Source organism: Cornus florida, unplaced genomic scaffold (assembly GCF_030987335.1).
Source record: "Cornus florida cultivar Cherokee Brave unplaced genomic scaffold, ASM3098733v1 CherokeeBrave_3.0.0_Hap2_Chr11, whole genome shotgun sequence".
In the NCBI taxonomy this organism is placed as follows: Eukaryota; Viridiplantae; Streptophyta; class Magnoliopsida; order Cornales; family Cornaceae; genus Cornus; species Cornus florida.
The window spans coordinates 80,211,668-80,239,419 of record NW_026775581.1 but is presented as its reverse complement, the minus strand read 5'-3'; the positions used below and the strand labels follow the sequence as shown (position 1 = coordinate 80,239,419).

The 27,752-nt window shown below is 34.3% G+C and overlaps 1 protein-coding gene across 9 annotated transcripts in view; it reads left to right on the top strand.

The window, feature by feature from the left end:
- Positions 1-27,752, top strand: part of LOC132286248 (topless-related protein 4-like) — a 137,289-nt gene that overhangs the window by 54,260 nt on the left and 55,277 nt on the right. The gene's annotated exons all lie outside the window — the stretch shown is intronic.

The following is a 27,752-nucleotide window of genomic DNA, read 5'->3' as shown; positions in this document are numbered from 1 at the left end:
TACTTTATATTATAATTTAATAGGATAATATGAGTAATAGGTAATTTATATTAGAGATAGAGAGAGAAGTTTGTGTTAGAGAGAGTCCACCAGAAAAAAAATTGATGCACAAAGTACAAAGGGTTAAAAAAAAAGACAAAAAAGAGAGATAAGAGTTCTATACGAGAGGGTAAGAGACCAAATGGAAAAAAAGAAAAAAGAAATATATATATATATATATATATATATATATATATATATATATTGCACAAAGTATTAAAAAGAAAAAGAAGAAGAAGAGAGATGGAGAGACGCTTGTGAGAGAAACTAAAAGAAATAAATAATGTAGGAAGTGAGAGAGAGAGTTGTTCAATTTGAAACCCAAAAAAAAAAAAAAGGTAGTCAAACAAAGACACAATGGAGAAAAAATTGCTAAAATTGAAATCAAAAGAGAGAGAAAGAAAGGGTTGTTGAACTTGAAACCAATAAGTACTGGTCCACCTTTCTTCAACTGAGTTTGTTTAAACTTTCATCCCTTCAGGTAAGGGTTCAAGTAGGGATGGCAATGGACGGTTTAGGGTCCCATCCTTATTCTGCTTTAATTTTTTAACAATTCCTAAACTTGAAGGGTTTTATAAAGTAATCCCCATTAAAAAAAATTTGTTCTCCAAAAAATCTCAAATTGGGTGGGGCCCGGGTAGCGGGAGTGGGAATTCTTGTCATTTTTAATACATATACTTAACTTATTTTAATAATATATATAATATGTAACGGTAATTTAATAAATTTATAGTATATGTGAGTGGGGCGGGACAACCATTCCTGAAACTGCCTCAAAATCTGCAAGGTTTTTCAAAACAGCTCACATCCCTGTCTCTATTTATATAATCGACTTTTCAAAATCGACGGAGTGGGGCGGGCGTTCCAGTATGATATAGGAAAAAGAAAAGATAAAAGTGTCACTTGAAGGATTATCTTACTTACGAAAAAAAAAAAAAAAAAAAAAAAAAAAAAAAAAAACTTTCAACTAAATTCTTTAAAGATTAACGTATATGTATGAGGTCACGATTTTGCAATGCTTATTTGTGTGTATATATGTATGTATACGTTGATAAATCATAGTTGATCAAGAATTTAATTCCACGAATGCAATATGCTGTTACATATTCTTTTTAAATATTTTTTTTCTTCTTTTAAAATTAAACTCTTTTAATGTCACCATAAAAAATGTAACATTATTTGTATTAGGATTTTAATTATATTTACTTGTGACGTCACGCAAGGCCCTTGTTTTTACTGTGCACGTTTTATGTATGTGCACGTTTTCAAGGTGTGTTCAGTTGCGGTTAAATCCAAATTGTTATTTAAGCTAACCAATAGAAGGGCGGATCCAGGATTGTTGATTGGGGTGGGCTAATTTAGGATTGGGCTAATTTTGGGTGGGCTAAATTTTTTTTTTTTTTTTGGGCTAGGCTAAAAGTAGTATAGCAAAAAAAAAAAAAAAAAATTTTTTTGGGGTGGGCTGAAGCCCACCTTCGCCCACCCCTCCCTCCACCCTTGAATAGAAGTGCAACTAAACTACGTATTTTGTGATAGAATGGCGTATACAGAGTATTTTGAATTGTTTTGGACATAGTGATGATCTATATTTTCACATCCGGTTTAGATTTGTTTTTCTATTTATTTATATATTTGTTTTTAAAAAAATTAAAAATAAACTCATACTCATTATTTGAGAGATTAAACTATTAGACTACAAGTCCTTTGGTGATTTAAAATTTTTTTATTCTTTAATTTAATTTATGTTTAGGTGCTTATTTGTTCCATTTAATTAACTGGCTTTCTATATATATATTGTCACATTCATTTTATTATGAGAACAGTTTCATTATTCTTATATCTACTCATGGGTTATTTAGTTTCATACTTTCACGAGTGTTATTGGTTTGCGCTTTGCAGGTTTATATATTGACATTGATATGGAAAGGGAAGAGACAATGGGCTGTGTTTGGTGGGTTCTGGATTGTTGTTCACTTATTTTCTCTTGTTGCCGCTGTGCGAATAGACCCGTTTGGAAACCTATATTCCGAGTGTTGTTCAAAAATATGATCCAAGTATACCATATATTAAAGTGTTATTTATTTAAATATTATCTGAAAATATAATGTATATATATAATTATTATTATAAAATAATAATCTATATATATAATTTCTTATAATATTTAATTTAATATAATAAAATAAAAGAACCTGATTAAAAGTCAAAGTTAGAATTTGATTCTATGTCCTTAATACAGATTCGTCCCGTTATGGTGCTAACAAATTCAGTGACGTCAATCTCCCAGAATACAACGACTTGTCTTCCTTCAATAGTAGCATTACAAACCAAAGGAATAGGCGAATCGGCTCAGTGTAGTACTATCTGACTCGAACTCGGACTCGAAGTTACTGACTAGGACTCGAACCCTCAGACACTTATAGAAGAAGAAAGAGGAATGAGAGAATTCAGAATTAGAGAAAATGATTTTAAATTAGAGTGATTTGCAAATAATCCAAAGGGGGGTATCTATAGGTAGGAAGGTGCCTTTTCGCATAGGTGCAACCATAGGTTATGATGGTTCATAAAAAGATGCAACCCTTTAGAAAAAAAGAAAAACTAAAAAGTGGTTTTTAATTTAAATTCAAAAAATCAACCACCCAAAAAACCAACCACACATTTAAATAAATCTAGCCCAAATACAAGCCCAATTCAAAATTCCATTTAGTAAAAAGAATAACCGTACTTTTCAATTAAATTCAAGCCCAAGCCCAAGCCTAAGCCCAAGCTTGATTTATTTAAAATTTAATTGGTTTTAGCATTTTTTCCACCTCACTTTGGATCTAATTTCTCATTCACCAGAAAACGGATTTGAGAAAGTAAATATACTATGCTGCGGAGAGGAACGCGCTCTATAGATCTGCAAAAAATTCTTAACGGAATCTATTCCAATTCTCATCCACAGTTTATATTTTTAATGCTCTCGTTTCCAATAATCCCCCACATGAATGGAAATTTGCGTAAATTGCAAATGAAGAACATACAGACACTAGAGAGAGTACTATTAGAAAGTAACTGCATCGGGATAGGCAACTTTTGGTTTTGAACCTTCCCTAGTGCATTACTATCGGATTTACTGGCTAACCAGTGAACGTGATGTCTTGAACTGTTCAGCTGATGATATAAACCAAGATAATAACAAACACACAGTTCATTCCCGCACAAGGTCGGTTCTTACGGTTGTGTTCATATGGCCTTGAACAACTCCTGGTATGCTCTAGAAAACTTAGCCTTAGAAGTTCTCATAGAAGCAGCCCCACTTCACACTCGTATATGTTACTTCTTATTAAGAGTATCTGTGATACCCCTCGATTCTAGAGCCACGGGTGATCAAGTCCGAGCTCAAATCCGAGGGATACCAAACAATTAATATTTAAATAAGCACAGAATACAAATATGAAATAAGAATAAAATAATAATACGTTGAAAGAACTCTAAATTAAAAATCCTCAAAAATTAAATAATAAATTCCCAACTTCCCAATATCTGTACAACTCGGGAATCCATCTAGTGGACCCCTATTCAATCCCAAATTGTAAAGTAATACAACTAAAATAAAAATACAAAGCTAAACATGGATAGCAGTCCTACATAGTCGGAGGAGTGAGTGTCTATATCTGCTCGGCACGATCAAGCTCTAAGCCTAGAACTTGCGAACACCTGAAAAATAAGAGTGGGTCAGGCCTACATGCAAGTTCTATCCTACTACAATCCATACAGAAACCCGATACGCAGATACATCCTAGATAGTTCAACAATAACTAAAATAGTTCATATATGTATATATATATACACACTATAGACGTTCACTAGACTATTGTGTAGTCTCAGCCTGAATATAAGGTAACATGCAAATCGCACGTAACGTGGTCATATATACCTAGACCTACCACAGAACAGCAACTATGTCCAGTTATCCATCCTAGGCGATATACGCACCCTAACCATGATCCTGAGACTCAAGCTCATATCACGACACCATAAAGATATATATATATATATAATCCATTTAAGATATGACATTCAAATGTTTATTGACCTGTCATATATATAAGTAGGACTTAACTTTTATAGTTAGTCCATCTTATTCCAGAATAGGTAGGACTTAGTTATTTGAACTAATCCGTCCCTAGTATAGGTAGGTCTTAGTGTTTTGAACTAAGCCATCCCTAATATGCCGCCGTCCCATACCGGTGCATATACATATATATAAGTAGGATTTAACTGTTATAAGTTAATCCAACTTATTTCCGAATAGGTAGGACTTAGTATTTTAAACTAATCCATCCCTAGTATGCCACCGTCCCATACCGGTGCATACACACACAACAAATCCAACAATTGATAAAACAAAATAAGCAGTTTATCAATTATAATACAGAACAATATAATGATAATCAGAATTATTACTGAACACACTATAATGAAATTCTTAAATGTAAATTTCATAAGAATCCATAAATCCAATAATTGATGAAATCCAAACAGTTAATACATCAACCATTCTCCAAAGTATGCATCAACATAAATTAATACATATACAACGATATTAGGCATTCATTATAGAACCTAAAATCATGTTCCAACTATTTAAATTGCTAAAATCAATTAAAGCATTTAAATCCTCCAAATCGTTCATAAATTGATACAGTTTATAACAAATTAAATACCAATTTAATCCCAACCAAGCATAGTTATTTTTTAAGTAATTCACTATACCTATACCTCTATTTAAATATGTTTAAACAGTATTAAATCATATTTACAAGAATCTCAAAGTTCTAGTAGGTAAGTTGTTTAACAACCAAAGTGCAACATGTAGGACTTTTCCCTTAGTTCACACTGTCCATTCCTTAATCCATTATTGCATTATTGTTTCCCTATATTCTTACAGGTATATAACAATTACCTATACCATTTAACGCAATTTAAACAGATCAGAAAAACCCAGTACAGCCCAAACACAGCCTAAAAACAAGTAATACGCAATTCCGGGCGAGAACAGGCTCTCACAAATTGAGAACCTGCTCCATAAACTTGGGAGCCCCCTCCCAACATAGGAGAGCAGGCTCTTACAGCCTTGGAGCCTGCTCTTTAGAGCTAGGAGCCGCCTCCATCTTTGAGGGAGCTGGCTCCCTCCTTCTGGGAGCCTGCTCTCTCACTCCTTGAAACAGTTACATGTTTCTGCTTCGTTTTCCTCGCCTCTGGTGATTCCCATGGCCTCTGTAATTGTTTTAATACTTGTTATAGTGTTCAATTAATGTCCCAGACTATTTTAAAGACATCAACATGCATCAACAATCTCAATTAAACAAGGCTTAAACAACATATACAGAAGGATACAAGTAAACGGTTTAAGAATTTTCAAAATAGTTTAATACAATGAAGCAAATTCCAGTTTAAACATGCATCACGGATATGTTTTAGCATTAATTGAACCCCTGGAGTCTACCTAGGCATGCACAGAACACAGGTTAAAGGGAAAGAGACAGAATAGAGACTTGCCTCTGATTTCAGTTTAGAAATCTTAAACCGTCATCTCTAGCAACTCCGGCGACCTTAACTGCTTTTACTGACCTCTGTTGTTCCTAGTTCAACCCAAGAGCATGCGTCACTAATTCCTCCTTGATTCAGTCTAAGTCTTCCGCCAAACCCTAGCCTTCCTCTCTCTATTTCTCTCTGTTTCTCTCTCTGCCTCTCAGTACTCTCTGTTCGTGGTTTATGTGATAAACCCTAGACAGACATCATATATATATATATATATATATATATATATATATATATATATATAAGTAGGCATCTCTGAAAACCTAATTCTAATTCCCCAATAATCCTAAGTCGGCTAAACTAAATCATGTACTTACATAAACAAAAATATAAAACCCTAATGTCACGAATGTAAAATATTTAATCACCAAAAACTAACACATGAATTTCCACGTAAGCTTATAGTAATGAACAATTAAAGCAATTTATTAATTAAAGTAAACAATTAAATTCCACATAAGCACTTCATTAAAAACAACGATTTTAACCAAAAACAAACAATTCAATTAACTAAATAATTACACAATTAACCAAAAACAAACAATTCAATTAATTAAAAACAACGATTTTAAACAAATAGGCAAGAAAATTAAATAAAAATGCGATTAAATAATTAAATAAAAATACCAGGACTATCCTTTTAAAATTAAGGGTATTACATTCTTCCCCCCTAACAAAAGGAATTCCGTTCTCAAAATTCGCTCTTACCTTCTTCCAATATTTTAGGAAACTGCGAGCGAATTACATCCTCTCGTTCCCATGTGGATTCAGCCTCATTGTGATGACTCCACTGAACACGTACCAAAGGGATAACCTTATTACGAAGAATTTGATCCCGACGGTTGACAATACGACATGGTGGCTCCAAATAGGTTGTATCCGGCTACAACTTAATTTCCCCAACATCGATATGCTGAAACTGATCCTCATCTCATAGAAATTGCCGCAACATGGAAACATGGAACACGTTGTGTACGCGATCCAAATTATCCGGAAGCGCCAACTGATAAGCGACAGCTCCAACGCGATCCGTAATCATAAATAGACTGACAAATCATGGAGACAACTTCCCTTTTTTCCCAAAGCGCATTACACCCCTCATAGGAGACACTTTGAGTAGAACCTGATCCCCAACCTGAAACTCCAACACACGAGTATGACGATCTGCATAACTCTTTTGCCTACTTTGGGCAGTGCGCATACGATCCCTAATTAGAGCAACCTTCTCAGAAGTATCCTTAATGAGCTCAGGACCCAAGAATCTGCTTTCGCCAACCTCCATCCAATAAACAGGCAATCTGCACGGTCAGCAGGAAAATGCCTTAAATGGTGCCATACTAATAGTCTTTTGAAAACTATTGTTATATGCAAACTCCTCAAGTGGCAAATAATCCTCCCAGTGGCCTTTGAAGTGAAGGACACACGAACGAAACAGATCTTCCACGATCTGATTAATCCTCTCGGTCTGACCATCCGTCTGAGGATGATAAGCAGTACTAAGATGTAATTCTGTACCCAAAGCCTGCTGAAAACTCTTCCAAAATCTTGACACAAAGCTCGAATCTCTGTCCGATATGATATATAATGGAATACCATGTAACTTTACAATCTCTATAATGTAAAGTCTTACCAGCCGCTTCGAAGTGAAGTCAGTGCGAATAGGCAAGAAATGAGCTGATTTAGTCAATCTATCCACAATGACCCAAATAAAATTGTGATCCTTGAAGGAATTAGGCAATCCCTCCACAAAATCCATAGAGATGCTCTCCCATTTCCACTCCGGTATTGGCAGTGGCTGTCGAGCTCCTGGCGGCCGCTGATGATCAATCTTGACCATCTGACAAGTACTCTATCATGAGACAAATATACGAATGTTCTTTATCATACCTGCCAACCAAAATTGTCACTTCATATCCTGATACATCTTGTCTCCTCCCGGATGAACAGAGAACTCAGAGTGTGAGTCTCAGTCATCACATCCTTCCTTAACTCATCAGCAGAAGGTACCACTAACCGTCCCTTGTACCGCAAACCTTGTGATACCCCCGGATTTCCGGATGCGGGTTGGCCAGGCCCACGCCCGATTACCCGAGGATATCAAACAAATTAGCAATTAACGAACACAGAATAATTATATCAAAAGAGATAAATAAAATTTGCTGAAATGAAAACTAAAAGAGTAATCCAATATTTGAAAACCTCAGAAAAATAACTCCATTGATAAATAAGATATTTCAGATACAACTGATTCACCACGAACACATATCGTTCTCCAATACAACTCGGGAATCCATCTAGTGGACCCCTAAAATAACCCACTGAACTCAAAAGACGGAAAACAAAACCCAAGTCTACACACAAAATATACTCCTATGTCATCGGTGGAGTGAACAACTGTATCTGCTCAGCACGATCAAGCTCTGCAGCCTGGAACTAACGAACACCTGTAAAGAATAATAGAAGAGTGGGTCAGGCCCACGAGCAAGTTCTAATCTAACTGCAATCCATACAGTGACCCGATACGCAGATACACCATAGATACCTCACAATATCTATCTAGTCCATACATATATATATCCACACTATGGGACATTCACTGAACTACAATAGGGGTCTCAACCTGAATAGAAGGTAACATGCGAAAACGCACCCAAAGGTGGGCATGAGTACCTAGACCTAACAGGGTACACCTCAACCTACTATAGCTAACTACGCATCCACTGCATATACGCGTCCTAACCAACGAGTCTGAGACTCAAGCTCATCTCGTGGTACCATAACCATATATTTAAAGTCCATTCAAATCCATCCATAGGAACTCCAATAAATCGTTCAGCTTATTCAGCTGCACAGACTTATATAAGAGATCCAGTAAGTCGTTCAGTTTATTCAACTGCACAAACTTAAATATAAGGAGAATTATGTTTTTATAATTCGTACCCTTCTTCCCAAAATAGGTAGGACTGAGTATTTTGAATCAGTCTGTCCCTAGTATGTTACCGTCCCATACCGGTACATACAATCCACAAAATCCATATAATTGATAGAACAGGCAAAGCTGTTCACCAATTAAAATCCATAAGGTAGGAATTAGCATTTTGAACTAAACCATACCTAGTATGCCACCGTCCCATACCGGTGCATACCATCCTCCATATCCATGTAAATTACAACATTCAAATGATAAGCAAGTAATTTACAATGCAAAACCAAACCCAGATAATTGACAGAATTTTAATGTGAGAATTCAGCAATTAAAATCCAATACATAATTCCAAATAATTGATCAAATTTAATATAAGAATTCAGCAATTATAATCCAATATATGATTCCAAATAATTGACCGAATTAAGTATAAGAATTCAGCAATTATGTTCCAATACATAATTCCAGGTAAATTACAAGGCATAAATAATAAGCACGTAACTTATAGTCCAAAACCAACCATCCATATCATTGCAGAATAGTATTTAGTATTCCAATAACTTAAATCCAAAACCATGTAAATTACAGGCTATAAATAATAGTACAATAATTTAAAATCCAAAACCAATATCCAAATAATTACAGAAGATTTTTAAGTGTTTCAGCAATTTAAATCCAAACAATTAACCATATAGTTGCAGGAGATGATTTAATAAATCAACAACTAACATCCAGAGCCTGCATAGATCACATCTAACACATCAATGACCCTATAATATATTTAAAACCATTTTATAAATATATTAAATCCCACTGGAATGCCTAAAAATAAGCTTAAGTATTTAAAACTTCTTCTATCCACTAACCGTATACAATGTACATAAGTGTTATACAGTTTGATCCGTTAATTTAGAATTAACCTTAAATCAATTTAGGGTTTTAATAACACCCAAAAATTAACTATTTAATCCCTCCGTGAAGTCTCATTAAATTTCTAAAATTTAATCAAGCCATTTAGTTCCTTTCTTCTGTTAGTAGCATACACCGTTGTATATTTTTACACTGCTTCATCCTTTGTCTTAGAGACTTAAACCATACAACAATAAGTTTAATAACACTTAAAATTAACTACTTAGATCCTCTGTTAAGTCCCTACAGTTCATTAGCATCACTCAGAAGCTCAAACAGTGCTCAAAACACCAAACAGAGCCCTAGAAAACACTTTCTGGACGTAAAACAAATTGGAGCCGGCTCTTGGAATGGAAGAGCCGGCTCTTCTCCTATTGGAGCCGGCTCTTGCTGAAGGGGAGCCGGCTCTTGACTTCCTAGAGCCGGCTCTCTCCCTCTTGAAAGCCTCCAGTTCATCTCTGCTCCGTTTTTACCTATCTGCTCGTTCTCTGGTCAGTCCCTACCCTTCTGTTTATTTCTTAAACTGATCTTAAGGGTTTATTATCACTCTATTAACATCTCCAAGGTTAAATCAATTACAAAGCTTAAGGTTGCTATTGAACTTACCAAGCTTTTAGTATCAAAACTGAAACTATATGCAGAAATAGAAACGGAACAGATTGCACACGTATTTAAAATAGAATAATAACATCCCTATGAGTTTTGTATAACCCCAGTAGAGTTCCTATATTGTGTCTACAAGAGTTGCAATCAAATGCAGAAACTAAGGCTACGATAGAAACCATATGCTTAAAGTACAGAAAACTGAAACAACACTTACATACACTGTAACAGATATTGATTTCAACACATACAGACCAACAATATAACACATAATAAACATATCAATTCCAGTTTCTGCTTGATTAAACCCTAGAGATTATCTAGGTGCACAGAACACGGCCCAAAGGGAAAGAGGAAGATAGAACTTGCCTGAATAGGTTTGCAAACAAACCCTTGTTGCCGTTGGTCTCAGTTTTTTTCCAACATCCACTGAAACTTGTCTAACCTCTTAGAACCTCTGCTCCTTCCTTCTCCTTGGTTAAACCTTGGAACCCCAATCGAAATTCTCACAAACTGCTCTGTTCTCACCAAAACTCCCTCTGTAACTCTCTTTATTTAGCAGACTTTTCCGTGTAAAAGCTACGACAATATGTAACCCTAGGTTTAACATATACTGAGGTATTTATAATTGCAAGATTAAAACCCTAATCCACAGAGCCCTAACTTCGTCGGCCCACAAAGTAACCCAGTTTAGTTACATATCAGATGCTTATGAGACGGCTCCAAAAACCCTAACTAAAACGTATCTAAAACCCCAGTTAATGGGAATTACATAATTACCCTGTTCAAAAATTAAATATTTAATAAATAATTAATTTAATAAAACCCATTAATTAAATCAAATAAGCAAGCAACGAATCACTTAAAACACATAAAATAAATAAAACAATTAATTAAAATAAACAAACAAATAAAGAATTACACCCTTAATTAAAATAAACAAACAATTAAAAAAAATAACACAATGAATTAAAATAAACAAACAATTGGACACATAAGTATATAGATACAAAATCAATTTAAAATGCACAAAAATAAAATTTAAATTTCATTTTTATCCCTTTTGAAATTAGGGGTATTACATTCTTCCCCCCTAACAAATGGAATTCCGTCCTCGGAATTCACGAAATGTTGAATTATATTTTAAAATTCATTTCCGTTCCGTTGTGGACTTTGCCTCTGTGTATAGGCTCCACCACGTTCCAAAAAATAAAATATATATATATACATGTCTGATATAAAGGACACACAAAAACTATCCAACACGTACTGATAGGTTAACTATCCCATCCCAAGTAGCATCCCATACTGATGCAGATCCAGGTCTAATAGATTGGCTAGAAATTTGCATTTCTACCTAATCCTATGACCATACTTTCCCAAATCATAGCGTACATAGCGCTTTTACCCATGTCATTAAAATAATAGTTGATTGATCACATACTTGTGTCCCTAACCAATCCATACTCCCAATCCGAACTAATTAACAAAAATAAAACATGTAATAACAAAACCGAAACACATAACAATCAAGATGAAACACGTAGATACACACAACACATAAAACAACCAAAATATAATCCTTTTTTAAGATATCCTCCATTCCAAAGAAGAAAACCTCATCCACTGTCCTTAAAGCATTCCACTCAGTAGTGAATAGAGCAGAAAGACTACCAACAGGTCAGTGACTGAGTGCATCCGCCACCACATTCGCTTTCCCTGGATGGTACTGTCTAGAAAAGTGATAGTCTTTTACAAACTCCAACCACTTGTACTATCTCATATTTAGCTCCTGCTGAGTGAACAAATACTGCAGACTCTTGTGATCGCTGAATAATCTGAAGGACTCACCCAACAGATAATGCCTCCAAATACGTAAGGTAAAAACTACAGTTGCCAACTCCAAATCATGTGTTGGATAATTAAGCTAATGAGACTTAAGCTTCCGAGATCCATACGAAATCGGTCACTCCTCCTACATCAAAACACATCCAAAACCCTGCAACGAAACATCTGTGTAGACAAGATACTCTATCCCGCTTTATGGGGTAGACAAAACCAGTGCAGAGGTCAACTTAGTTTTCAGCTCATCAAAAACTTTTTGACAATGTTCATCGCACACAAACCGTACACCCTTCTTAGTCAGATGAATGAGTAGTCCCGTTATCTTTGAGAACCTCTGGATGAACCTCCTATAATATCCTGCCAATCTGAGGAAACTCTGAATCTCGGTAGGTGAAGTAGGCTGTCCCCACTCCACCACTGCTGAAACCTTGGCTGGATCCACCGCTATTCCCCTTTCTAATACCACGTGACCCAGAAATTTCACCTCCCGCTACCAAAATTCACATTTCTTAAACTTAGCATACAACTGGTACTCACGAAGCGTTTGTAAGACTATCCAAAGATGTCTAGCATGATCGTCCTCTGACCGCGAGTAAATCAAAATGTCGTCTATGAAGACAATGACAAATTGATCCAAGTAAGCCCTGAAGACTCTGTTCATTAAATCCACAAAAACCGCTGGTGCATTAGTCAACCCGAACGGCATCACCCGAAACTCATAGGATCCATATCTAGTGAGAAACGCTGTCCTCGAAACATCTTGCTCCCTAACCCGAAGTTAATGATACCGAAACCGTATATCAATCTTAGAGAAATAGGTAGTTCTCTTCAACTGATCAAAAAGATCATCAATCCTGGCCAAAGGGTACTTATTACGAACAGTAACCTTATTCAACTCCCTGTAATCCATACACAGGCGAAGCGAACCATCCTTTTTCTTCATAAATAAAATCGGTGCTCCCCAGGGTGAAGTACTCCTACAAATAAAACCCTGGCTGAGTAGCTGCTGAAATTGATCCTTCAGCTCTCACATCTCCACTGGTGCCATCCTATACGGTGCCCTAGCAATAGGCATAGTGCCTAGAGCTAAGTCTATCATAAAGTCAATCTCGCGACTAGGCGGTAACCCTGGAATCTCCTGAAATACATCCGAGAAATCTTGTACAATTGGTATGTTATCCAAAGATACAGTAACCCCCTCCTCCGTTTCCTCCTCCACAAGGAACAAATAGGTGCTAGTGACCCCGCTAGAACGCGGCATAGCAACGACGTACATGTCCAGACCAAGTATGGTAACCACAATAGACCCATCCAAAACAAATAACTTGAGCATGGCAGTGATAACCAATCTATCCCAAGTATCACGTTATAAGTGTGCATGTCCAAGATAAAAAGATTGACTAGAAATCCGAGTCTACCAATATCTAGTGTCACAGGCCCATCACTCTCATGAGAAATGGCAGTATTGCTTAACGGTGTAAAAATATCCTGAGGTCTATTGCATATGTGGGTCACCAACCAATTCATGAAAATCCCGTGTTTCTAAATACTCCGTAGAGCAAAACACATAAAGTAAAACAAAATGCTCCGAAATCTGCTCACTTTTAGATTATCGCTCCATCTCGGGAATTCTTCCCTCGAAATCAAACTTACCATATTGATTTACACAATTCTTTTATAAACTCCTTGGTAATCGACCTGTCTCGACACAACGTACTTACAAGCAAAAAAATTTGTTTGTTTGTCTGTTCAAAAACCAATTCATTCCACTGTGATAATCATTTATTATCGTAACATACACATTCCAATATAGTCTAATAAAACCATAGGTGTATACATCACAAAAATGCTGTCAAAAATACAATGAAGATAGCCAAAATCGCTAGTTCACTTTGTTAGGAATTTTTTTCAAACCATAAATTGTCAAACGAATAATCGTAAAATATTCTTTAACCAAAATACTAGTGTACGTGATTAAACCCGTACCACACTTTTATTAATATCTCCACTACTATCACCAATAATTATTACTCTTAAAAGAGTCTTCCTCCTTGTGATTCGGTACCCTCTTGCTTGGACGGCCCGATATCTCCTCATTTAGGGCACTGCCTCGTAGTGTGGCCGTACTCTCCACAAGCATAGCAAGTACCCCAAAAAGTACCGAACGGCCTCCTCTGCTGGTTAGCTTGTGGCTGATCCCGTCCTGCAGGTGGTCCCCTATTCTGCTGTCTCTGAGCTAACCCAGGACATTGGTTGGATGTATGCCCATCTTCTCCGCAGCCAACACAATGAACTTGAACCACATTCTGCACCACTGGTACTGCTTCGAGTGTCCACTGTACGTGTGACTGATTCTGAAGTGCAGTTACTACACCTGTAGCTACAGCTTGAGTAATGATGTAAACTAACTGAAGAGAAAACTCTGGATTCCTGTCGTAACTGTAGCCCCAATCCTGAGAGCCCTGAGTTTGCTGTACATTCTCCTGCTCGGTACGCAACTGACCTCCTTCCCCCTGCTTCTTCTTCTGAAGCCTAGGCAGTTGCTGCTCTTCCTCACTTTGCTGACGCCGTAGACGATCTTGTCGCCTACGTGCCGCTCTCCTTTATCGACTATTCATGTTCTGTCATCTTCCAATGTTAACCATACTGTTAACATAGAAAGATAGACATCAGTACGATTTAAACCGAACCGTAAAGGAATACAACGAATCCTAAACTTAAGCTCTAAATAATAGAGTACGCTACGTGAAAGTCTTATACGATAGAATCCTAGAAACACTTGAACCTAGAGTGCTCTGATACCAACTGTGATACCCCTCGATTCTAGAGCCACGGGTGATCAAGTTCGAGCATAGATCTGAGGGATACTAAACAATTAATATTTAAATAAGCACAGAATAAAAATATGAAATAAGAATAAAATAATAATACGCTGAAAGAACTTTAAATTAAAAATCCTCAAAAATTAAATAATAAATTCCCAACTTCCCAATGTCTGTACAACTCGGGAATCCATCTCGTTGACCCCTATTCAATCCCAAACTGTAAAGTAATACAACTAAAATAAAAATACAAAGCTAAACATGGACAACAGTCCTACATAGTCGGAAGAGTGAGTGTCTATATCTGCTCGGCACGATCAAGCTCTAAGCCTGGAACTTGCGAACACCTGAAAAATAAGAATGGGTTAGGCCCACATGCAAGTTCTATCCTACTACAATCCATACAAAAACCAGATACGCAAATACATACTAGATAGCTCAACAATAACTAAAATAGTCCATATATGTATATATATACACACTATAGGACATTCACTAGACTATAATGTAGTCTCAGCCTGAATAGAAGGTAATATGCAAATAGCACGTAACGTGGTCATGTATACCTAGACCTACCAGAGAACAGCAACTATGTCCAGTTTTCCATCCTAGGCGATATATGCACCCTAACGATGATCCTGAGACTCAAGCTCATATCACGACACCATAAAGATATATATATAAAATCCGTTCAAGATATGACATTCAAATGTTTATTGACCAGTCAAAAATATAAGTAGGACTTAACTTTTATAGTTAATCCATCTTATTCCAGAATAGGTAGGACTTAGTGTTTTGAACTAATCCGTCCCTAGTATAGCTAGGTCGTAGTGTTTTGAACTAAGCCATCCCTAATATGCCACCGTCCCATACCGGTACATATACATATATATAAGTAGGATTTAACTGTTATAAGTTAATCCAACTTATTTCCGAATAGGTAGGACTTAGTATTTTAAACTAATCCGTCCCTAGTATGCCACCGTCCCATACCGGTGCGTACACACACAACAAATCCAACAATTGATAAAACAAAATAAGCAGTTTATCAATTATAATCCAGAACAATATAATGATAATCAGAATTATTACTGAACACATTATAATGATATTCTTAAATGTAAATTTCATAAGAATCCAATAATTGATGAAATCCAAACGGTTAATACATCAACCATTCTCCAAAGTATGCATCAACATAAATTAATACATATACAACGATATTAGGCATTCATTATAGAACCTAAAAATCATGTTCCAACTATTTAAATTGCTAAAATCAATTAAAGCATTTAAATCCTCCAAATCGTTCATAAATTGATACAGTTTATAACAAATTAAATACCAATTTAATCCCAACTAAGCATAGTTAGGTGTTAAGTAATTCACTATACCTATACCTCTATTTAAATATGTTTAAACAGTATTAAATCATATTTACAAGAATCTCAAAGTTCCAATAGGTAAGTTGCTTAACAATTAAAGTGCAATATGTAGGACTTTTCCCTAAGTTCACACTGTCCATTCCTTAATCCATTATTGCATTATTGTTTCCCTATATTCTTACAGGTCTATAACAATTACCTACACCATTTAACGCAATTTAAACGGATCAGAAAAACCCAGTACAACCCAAACACAGCCTAAAAGCAAGTAATACGCAATTCCGGGCGAGAACAGGCTCTCACAAATTGAGAGCCTGCTCCATAAAATTGGAAGCCGCCTCCCAACATAGGAGAGCAGGCTCTTGCAGCCTTGGAGCCTGCTCTTTAGAGCTGGGAGCCACCTCCATCTTTGAGGGAGCTGGCTCCCTCATTTTGGGAGCCTGCTCTCTTACTCCTTGAAGCAGTTACATGTTTCTGCTTCGTCTTCCTCGCCTCTGGTGATTCCCATGTCCTCTGTAATTGTTTTAATACTTATTCTAGTGTTCAATTAATGTCCCAGACTATTTTAAAGACATCAACATGCATCAACAATCTCAATTAAACAAGGCTTAAACAACATATACAGAAGGATACAAGTAAACTGTTTAAGAATTTTCAAAATAGTTTAATACAACGAAGCAAATTCCAGTTTAAACATGCATCACAGATATGTTTTAGCATTAATTAAACCCTTGGAGTCTACCTAGGCATACACAGAATACAGGTTAAAGGGAAAGAGACAGAATAGAGACTTGCTTCTGATTTCAGTTTAGAAATCTTAAACCGTCGTCTCTAGCAACTCCGGCGACCTTAACTGCTTTTATTAACCTCTGTTGCTCCTAGTTCAACCCACGAGCATGCGTCACTAATTCCTCCTTGATTCAATCTAAGTCTTACGCTAAACCCTAGCATTCCTCTCTCTATTTCTCTCTTTGCCTCTCAATACTCTCTGTTCGTGGTTTATGTGATAAACCCTAGACAGACATCATATATATATATATAAGTAGGCGTCTCTGAAAACCTAATTCTAATTCCCCAATAACCCTAAATCGGCAAAACTAAATCCTGTACTTACATAAACAAAAATATAAAACCCTAATGTCATAAATGTAAAACATTTAATCACCAAAAACTAATGCATGAATTTCCACGTAAGCTTACAGTAATGAACAATTAAAGTAATTTATTAATTAAACTAAACAATTAAATTCCACATAAGCACTTAATTAAAAACAACAATTTTAACCAAAAACAAACAATTCAATTAACTAAATAATTACACAATTAACCAAAAACAAAAAATTCAATTAATTAAAAATAACGATTTTAAACATATAAGCAAGAAAATTAAATAAAAATGCGATTAGATAATTAAATAAAAATACCAGGACTATCCTTTTAAAATTAGGGGTATTACAGTATCCTACTATACCCCACTTGAATTTTCAAGGTGTAAGAGTCATTAAAAGCATGGTTTATCCTACTCATCGCTGTAGGTAGCACTGTCTCATCATAGTAATTGGTAGAAATTTAAATCTTCCCAGTGCTTCTAGTGAACCATTCAGAATTTCTGTTGTCCTTTTGAACCTAGATCTTGGGATCTCTGGTCAACTAGGTTGGGTTTCCATTAAGATGACTCGTTAGCTTTCGGCTTTAATCCCATTCCCCTTGATGAACTATACACTTGTTTTCTTGTCAAACCTTTTGTAAACGAATCCACTAAATTATCTTTTGACTTGATATAATATATTAAGATTATTCCACTTTAGAGCAATTGTCTAACGGTATTATTGTTGGGATTTATATGCCCTGGTATAGCAAATTCCTGTTTGGATTAAAGTGACATATGTTCCTGACGTTTATGAAATATTTATGTTTTATACAATTGGTGAATTCAATGTATTGTATTTCAATTCATTATAGAATTGATAGTGTCCATTTGATTACAAGAGATATTTATATATATGTTTGTGATGGCAATCAATGCATGATATATAAATAGTAATCATAAATGGTTCATAGTCGGTAATTATGGATGGACTCATAATTAATTAAGATTTGAACTGAATCCGCGTTAGGTTGAGATATATTGCGAGAGCCGTCATATGCAATTGCTCCCTATCGCCGTCATGGCATTTAACTCTTAAGTATGAGAAAATTATAGACTCTTTTATTAATTAATAATTACTTTGATTTATTCGGCGGATTCTTCGGGATCCTTAGACCGACACTTTGGGTAGTTATGTAATTAATAGTTAGAGGGTTATATTTTCAATATTTGCATCATTGCTACTTGTATTTATTTTGTATTGATTATGATTGATCACAAAGTAAATTCGAAGGCCTTCGTGTATTTTTAGACAAAATGATTTATTATATATTTATTTATTTAAATTATTATTTTTATCAAACAAATGTTTTATTGTGATCGAGCCAGAAATAATCAAAGGTACCAAAATAAATATATTAATTAAGTAGTCGGATTGATGGCTTTATTTATCCGATAACTAATTATGCATAGAGGGGTCAAAGTGCAATATTGACTTAGAGGTTATTTATTATTTAATTGGAGTTCAATTAATTTCTTTTAGTGGAGTAGAAATTAATTTATGAATTAATTGAATTGGGTCCATGGATCGGGCCAATTATTAATTCATTGTAGCCAATAAAATAATAGGCCCAATGGATTCTCACTCATAGCCCAACTTGATATTGGAATCATATTAGATTTGAGACATGTGAATTAGAGATTGAGAATGATTAGTTGTTTCCTTTTCTTTACCTTTATGTTGCCTATAAATATACATGGTCTATGTATATTTTAGGTGTGATTTTTAGTAGAAAAAAAAGGAATATATTTTCTCTCTCTAGAAAATTAGGGTTTATGTTCTCATCTAATGAAGGCTCCTACAAGCCTAGTTTTCCAAGGTCATTCATGGAGGCATATGAATGATTCCTAAAGGCAAAATAATTACCAAGAAGATGGAGATCCAAGGAGAATGCATCTTGCTAAGGGATCTACAATAAGTGAGAACATTCACTTTAGAGGAGAGATCTAAGGTTTACTCAAACCTTGATGTAAGTATTCAATCTTTTAATTGAATGATACATCATGTTTTATTTTTGCATAAAACTTGTCTCTATGTAATGAATCAAAATCGATGAATTTAAATCTCTCGAAAAGTTCTTAAAACTAGCACGTTTCCCAACAGTGGTATCAGAGCATGGTTTGATTCATTACTAGAGATCATGATTTTATGAAAATCATCATTCATGGATCCAAAATTATATTCATATATATTTTTATTAATGTATGTTGATGTATGATTTAATATGTTGATATATATTGATACATGATGATGTATGAATAATTGTGAATGAATGATGATGTATGGTTGGGCCATGGATGAAGCTTGTAGGTTAAATTAATGTAATTTTATCTTTGGATGAATGTAATTAAGGCTTTGATTTAGCCGTTTGAAAGTTCAATGATGTAATTTAATTTTTTCCATTGTATTTCAAATTGTAAATATTTTTAAAGCCATGTAATCTTCATCAAAGGATGCTATGAAGTTTCAAGAAGGTCCAAGAGGGTTAAATTAGGCTTCAGGAATTTTTTGGGATTTTTTAGAAATTTTTCGGAATTTTTCTGGAATTTTTTAAGGCCTAATTTAATTTTTGGAATTTTTCGGCGATTTTCCGGCGACCAGAGAGTTGTCGGCGGCAAGGTTTTGGCCGGAGATCAAGAGGGATTGATGGGAAATAATCCCATGTGACGCGGCTAATGATAGACCCTCGCGCATTACTTAGAGCATATAAATGTTAAAAGCTGAATCCATTGGCCATTTAAATTGTTTCTGTCTGTTATTTATTTATTTAACTGATGCATGGAATAATTAATTGTTTATTATTATTATTTATGCATTTGATTCATGATATTTAATTAAATGACTTGATTTATATTAATTAAATTATGAAAATTAATTGGATTTGATTACTAATTAATTTGAGAGCACTTATTGGGAAACGAAAAAATTATTTTTGTAAATTATTTTTAAAGTGTGCCTAAAATTAAATATTAGTGAATCGTTTAAAGTCCAAATATTTTCTAAATTTAATTGGATTAAAATCAAGACGTTTTGCATGCATTATATCATGTAAATAGATAAATTCAAAACCCTAATTATGAATGATTAAAAATTGAGTGGGAGCGGGAATTTTTATACATTACCCCATGGCCTTTGTTATTAACACCATTGTAATTAGATCTTCAAAAATAAGGCCCCACGCATGATTTGAAGAGTCTTAATATTACAAGAATGGTTATCTTATGAAAATAATAATATTAAATGTTCATTATAATTAAATCTTTAAAAATAAGGCCCTACGCATGATTTAAAGAATCTAGATTATAATGACAAGATATTTAATATTTTATTTTTCATTAGAGTTTTAATAACGTTATACACTCAATCTAAAATCAATAGTGTTAGCTCCCCAACGGAGTGGTCTACACTAGGTGATTTTAGAAAGGCTAAACATAATCAGGGATCATTTCATATAGATAGACAAGGCATTGTCTTAAGAGATATGAAGATGATGGACAAGACATTGTCTACACTACGTGATTTCATATAGATAGACAAGGCATTGTCTACACTAGGTGATTTCATATAGATAGACAAGACATTGTCTTAAGAAATATGGAGATGATGGGATTTGCCCACCAATAACAATAATGAACTTCGCCAACCGAATAAGTTATTGGTGTATTGGTTATCCGATTTTTCATGCAGTGGTTAAGGGACCCACATATTATTTTAATGGAAGTGCTCACCTAATAGCAAATGAATCTCTACAATAGTAATAATGAACTCCTCCAACATGATAAGTTATTGATATATTGATTGGTTGATTTATTATGCGTTGAGGGACCCACATTAATTAAAAGGGATTGTTCACCAATAATGATAATGATCTCTTGTTCGATTGAGATTTATTATATTATGTGGTAAACAAACTCATTTTAATTTTAAATATGCATGACAGTATTAATAATTCACTCGCATATTGTATGAATGCAATTATATTCAAACTAATTATGTCTAATCCATTTTATCTGCTTGCTAATTTCAATGTATGTGGACTTCATTTATAATGACTAGAAAAGGAATTTAGATATTTTATTCACAACGTGGTGGTACAAATGTATTTACTACTTCTAAAACTTAATCCTTTTACTTTAAGATACCCAAGAGAACATTAATGCTTTGAATAAGTGAAATAAGGCAAATGAGATGAATTGGTGCAATATTCTTAGAGTTTACCTCGAATACGCTCCAAAGCTAACATTTACATTATTTTATTTTCTTCAAGCATCATGTTAAATATCAATAAGATGTTTTGGTGAGATTAGATAGAGAGTATGCTAAAGTACTATATCAGACTTGAATAGCATCAAGATAGCCTAAGGAACTCCAGTATGAAATCGAATTTTGGAAAATGATTGTTTATTATTTAAAATTAGCTGGAGATCAATAGGGCTGACTTGGGTGGTAAGTTTCAAGTTGACATGATTATTGCCTTGTTACCAAACTCGTTCGACTCTATTAGAGTGAACTAAATAAGGAATCAGTTTGAGTTCACACTTGCTAATATTCTTATAGAATTGGTAACAGATGAAGGGATAATCAAGAGTTTGGGCGCTCCTATCAATCTAACCTAGTCTATACCATCTTCTTCTAGGCCCAAGTGGACGGGCAAAGCAAAGAAGAAGGATGATAATAGGACTAGGCTAGCACAAAACATAGGTATCTAAAAGGTTAAAGAGAATAAGGCAGTGTATGTTGAGGGCGAATGAAACTGTTTCTTTTGCCGTTAACTAAAACACTATAGGACGAACTGTCTAAGCAATGACGTGGCATAGGAAAATATATATTTAATCATTGAGCCATGTTATGTGGTTGCATCTATTAATTCTTGATGGATAGATTCTGGAGCCACTAAATATGTTTGCAATTCATCGTAAGGATTTCAGGAATCCAGAAACCTTGATGATATGGATATATATTTATCTTTTGACCTGATGCCAAGGTTGTAGTTAGGTCAGTGGGAGTATTACATCTGAAATTAGAGAGTATGAGGATATTAGTATTAGAGAACTATCTTTATGCACAGAAGTTAGACGCAATCTAATTTTTGTTTCACTTGTGTTTTATAAAAACTGTGTTGTTATTTTGTAAAACTGGTTTTATAAAATTGAATAGTTATGCGATTGCTTCTGGTGCATTGAAAGATGGTTAATATACTATAATCACAAACTCTTAAGATTTGCAAGATGTAGAAACTAATGTTGCATCTTCTAGATTGAATGTTAAGAGAAAATTTGTTATTCCTGACTCATTGTATTTTTAATATATATTTTTGGGTTGTTATCAATCAAAATGAAATTCAAAGATTGGTCAAAGAAGGTTTATTACCTAGTGAGGCAGAGGAGCCTAAACCAAACTTGTGAATCCTGTTTTGAATGATAGAATACTCTAAGGGCTTAATCAGCCAAATGAAATAGACATAAAGAACAATTGGAGTCGGTACACACGGACACGTGTGGTCTTGTGAACATCCAAGCAAGATTACTCACGTTTTGGATAAATTTACCTGTTGCGACACAAGTCTTATACTTTTGGTATATTCCGAGAGGGTCAAGACTGATGTGGAGCACAGATTAGGTAAACTTATCAAGACACTTCGATCTGATCGAGGATATGAGTATTTCTTGGGATAGTGCAAAGACTATATGGTCAATGAGGGTATTATGTACCAGTTTTCCGCAATTGACGCTAAATGCATTTAGGTGTCAAATAGGAATAACAGAATTCCACTTAACTTGGTTAGATCTATGATCAGTTATGCCACATTATCTCTTTCATTTAAGAGTTTAGCGTTAATGACATCGATGCGCATTATGAACTGCATTCCATCTTAGTCTGTCTCAAGGATACCGTTGAGCTGTGTTTTTGACTAAATCTTAGTTTGAATCACATGCACGTATGGGGTAGTCTTGCACATGTGCGTTTGATATGGACAAGTAAGTTGGAAGCAGATCATAGGCATGCTAGATTTGATAGCTACTCTTAAGTCACTAGGATGGATTATTTTATGATCTCAAAGATAAAAGTTGATTGTTTACACTCACTGTTTATCTATAGGAGAAACATATTATGAATCACACACCTAGTAACATAATGTTAGAGAATATGGTATGAGTACCAGATGTACCACATGTGAACACACTTATTATAGAGATTGAGAATAATATATGAATTCTCTATTGATGCGTTAGCATCATCTAGTACACAGATTCCTGCATCGGTACATTAATGTAGTGGGAGGATTATCATCCAACCGACAGAATTATGTTTTTAGGTGAGACCATTATGGGCATCCCTGTTAAACATGAGTTGGACCTAGTAAGCTACACTGAAGCGTGAACCGATATGGATACAGATTGTTTTGGCGAGTTACTATGAAATCAGAGTTGGAATCTATGTATTCTAATAAATTCTGGGATCTTGTAGAACTTTCTAGTAGAGTGATACCTATGGAAGGCAAGTTAATCTACAAAAAGATACCAGAAGATTTCTTAGTGAATAAATCATGAGTGTACAAGGGAATGTCATTATTTTTCTTAATTCTATATATTGATGACATCCTACTCATTTATAATGACGTGGAAGTTTTGCCATCAATAAAAAGGTAGTTGTTCAATTACTTTTAAATGAAGGATTTTCAAGATGTAAGCTATATTCCTAGGATCAAGTTTTTGCAAGATCAGGTTAAAAGGAAAATAGGCTTATCTTAATAATCCTACATTGATAAAGTTTTGACCAGGTTTGGTATGCATAACTCAAAGAATGAGTTCTTGCTTTATTGATATGGATTGCTCTCTCTAGTAAGTAGTTTTTCAAGACTATCAAAGGAGATTGAGCAAATGAGACTGGAACAATATGCTTCGGCATATGAGAGTCTCATATATGCCATGGTCTATACCAAACAGGACATCCGCTACATAGTAGGGATAGTCAGTAAAGATCAGTCCAATACTGGACTTGACAACTAGTCTGTTGTGAAAAATATCATTAAGTACCTAAGGAGAATCAAGAATATCATACTTAGTTATGGATGTGATGATATGGTCCTAGTCAGGTATGTTAGTTCTGATTTTCAATCAGAAGTAGATACTATGAGGTTCATGACTTAGTGTATGTTCACTTAATAGAAGGAAAATTAGTTGGTAGATTGTTAAGCAGATTTCAACTGCTGACTCAAACCTGCAGGTGGAATATATTGCAGCCTTAAAGGCGGCAAAAGAAGCCTATTGGTTTGATCTCACTGATTTAGAGGTTGTAGAGCATACTAGCCTGCCTATCGAGCTATATTGCGACAATAGTGCAGAAATAGTCCAAACCAATGACCCAAGGTTCCATAGATGAACAAAATACACTGATAGGAAGTACATGTTCTTCATGATATTGTCCGGCAAGAAAATATACTTGTGGCTAAAACATTGCATTGGAACACAACTTTGTTGATCCATTAACAAAGGTGTCGTCGATCAATAGTTTTAATCAACACCTGGATAACATTGGAGTTAGATGCAATTTGAATTGGCTATGAGAAAAATGTACTTGTGGCTAGAACATTGCATTGGAACACAACTTTGTTGATCCATTATCAAAGGTGTTATTGATCAATAATTTTGATCATCATCTGGATAACATTAGAGTTAGGTGCAATTTGAATTGGCTATGAGGGCAAGTGGGAGCTGTTGGGATTTATATGCCCTAGCATAACAAATTCCTGTTTGGATTAAAGTGACATATGTTCCTGACGTTTATGAAATATTTATGTTTTATACAATTGGTGAATTCAATGTATTGTATTTCGATTCATTATAGAATTGATAGTGTCTATTTGATTACAAGAGATATTTATATATATGTTTGTGATGGCAATCAATGCATAATATATAAATAGTAATCATAAATGGTTCATAGTCGATAATTATGGATGGACTCATAATTAATTAAGATTTGAACTGGATCCGCGTTAGGTTGAGATATATTGCGAGAGCCGTCATATGCAATTGCTCCCTATCACCGTCATGGCATTTGACTCTTAAGTATGAGAAAATTATAGACTCTTTTATTAATTAATAATTACTTTGATTTATTCGGCGGATTCTTCGGGATCCTTAGACCGACACTTTGGGTAGTTATGTAATTAATAGTTAGAGGGTTATATTTTCAATATTTGCATCATTGCTACTTGTATTTATTTTGTATTGATTATAATTGATCACAAAGTAAATTCAAAGGCCTTCGTGTATTTTTAGACAAAATGATTTATTATATATATATTTATTTAAATTATTATTTTTGTCAAACAAATGTTTTATTGTGATCGAGCCAGAAATAATCAAAGGTACCAAAATAAATATATTAATTAAGTAGTCGGATTGATGGCTTTATTTATCCGATAACTAATTATGCATAGAGGGGTCAAAGTGCAATATTGACTTAGAGGTTATTTATTATTTAATTAGAGTTCAATTAATTTCTTTTAGTGGAGTAGAAATTAATTTATGAATTAATTGAATTGGGTCCATGGACCGGGCCAATTATTAATTCATTGTAGCCAATAAAATAATAGGCCCAATGGATTCTCACTCATAGCCTAACTTGATATTGGAATCATATTAGATTTGAGACATGTGAATTAGAGATTGAGAATGATTAGTTGTTTCCTTTTCTTTACCTTTATGTTGCCTATAAATATACATGGTCTATGTATATTTTAGGTGTGATTTTTAGTAGAAGGAAAAAGGAATATATTTTCTCTCTCTAGAAAATTAGGGTTTATGTTCTCATCTAATGGAGGCTCCTACAAGCCTAGTTTTCCAAGGTCATTCATGGAGGCATATGAGTGATTCCTAAAGGCAAAATAATTACCAAGAAGATGGAGATCCAAGGAGAATGCATCTTGCTAAGGGATCTACAATAAGTGAGAACATTCACTTTAGAGGAGAGATCTAAGGTTTACTCAAACCTTGATATAAGTATTCAATCTTTTAATTGAATAATATATCATGTTTTATTTTTGCATAAAACTTGTCTCTATGTAATGAATCAAGATCTATGAATTTAAATCCTTCGAAAAGTTTTTAAAACTAGCACGTTTCCCAACAATTATGTCGTCGATATATATGTCGAGACTTACCGTTATACACATTACTTTGTGCCCTACCAATTGCTGATTGACTATCGCAATGTATATATATAGCGGGCACAGGTTTAGGCTAATTTGAAATATCTTCTAAGAAATTACGAAGCCACTCAGCTTCTTCACCAGCTTTATCCAAATCAATAAATTCAGATTCCATAGTGGATCTGGTAATACAAATCTGTTTTGAAGATTTCCAATTTATGGCACTTCCTCCAATAGTAAAGATATAGCCACTTGTGCATTTAGAATCCTTCGTATCTGATATCCAATTAGCATCACTATATCTTTCAAGTATTGCTGGATATCTAGATTAATGTAATCCATAACTTATGATATATCTTAAATACCTTAGAATCCTGATTATTACAGTCCAATGGTTCTTTCCTGGATTACTTGTATATCTACTCAATTTATTAACTGGTCGTGTGCAATTCATCAAATATATTAAACTTCTTATAATACGAGAATACTCAAGTTGTGATATGTTAAGACTAGTATTTTTCGATAAATGAAGATTTATATCAACAGGAGTCTTTACAAGACTACTACTATCTTCTTTATTAAAATTTTCTAAAATTTTCTCAATATTGTTAGATTGAGATAATACTAGACCATCTGATGTTCTAGAAATCTTGATTCCTAGTATGACATCAGTTATACCTAAATCTTTCATAGCGAAATTTTTGGTCAACATCTTTTTAGTAATTTTGATTATAACATTATTACTAGCCATTATTAGCATATCATCCACATATAGGCACACAATGACATATCCATTTTGAGTATTTTTCACATAAACACATTTATCATACTCATTAATTATAAAACCATTTAACAACATCATTTTGTCAAATATTTCATGCCATTGTTTAGGTGTTTATTTTAATCCATATAAGGATTTTACAAGTTTGCAGACTTTCTTTTCTTTTCCTGGAACTATAAAACCTTCAGATTGTTTCATAAAGATTTCCTCCTCTAATTCACAATTCAAGAATGTACTCTTAACATCCATTTGATGTATTTCTAAATTTTACAATGCCGCAATAGCAAGTAACAATATAATGGATGTTATTCTTGTGATTGGTGAATATGTATCAAAATAATCAAAGCCTTCTTTTTGCCTGTATCCCTTAGCAACAAGCCTGACTTTATATTTATCAATTAAACCATCATGCTTCATCTTCCTCTTGAAAATCCACTTATACCCTAAAGGTTTAATACCAAGAGGAAGATCCACCAGCTCTCAAGTATGATTTTGCATGATAGATTCAATTTCACTATTTATAACTCCTTTCCATAAAGGACCTTCAGGAG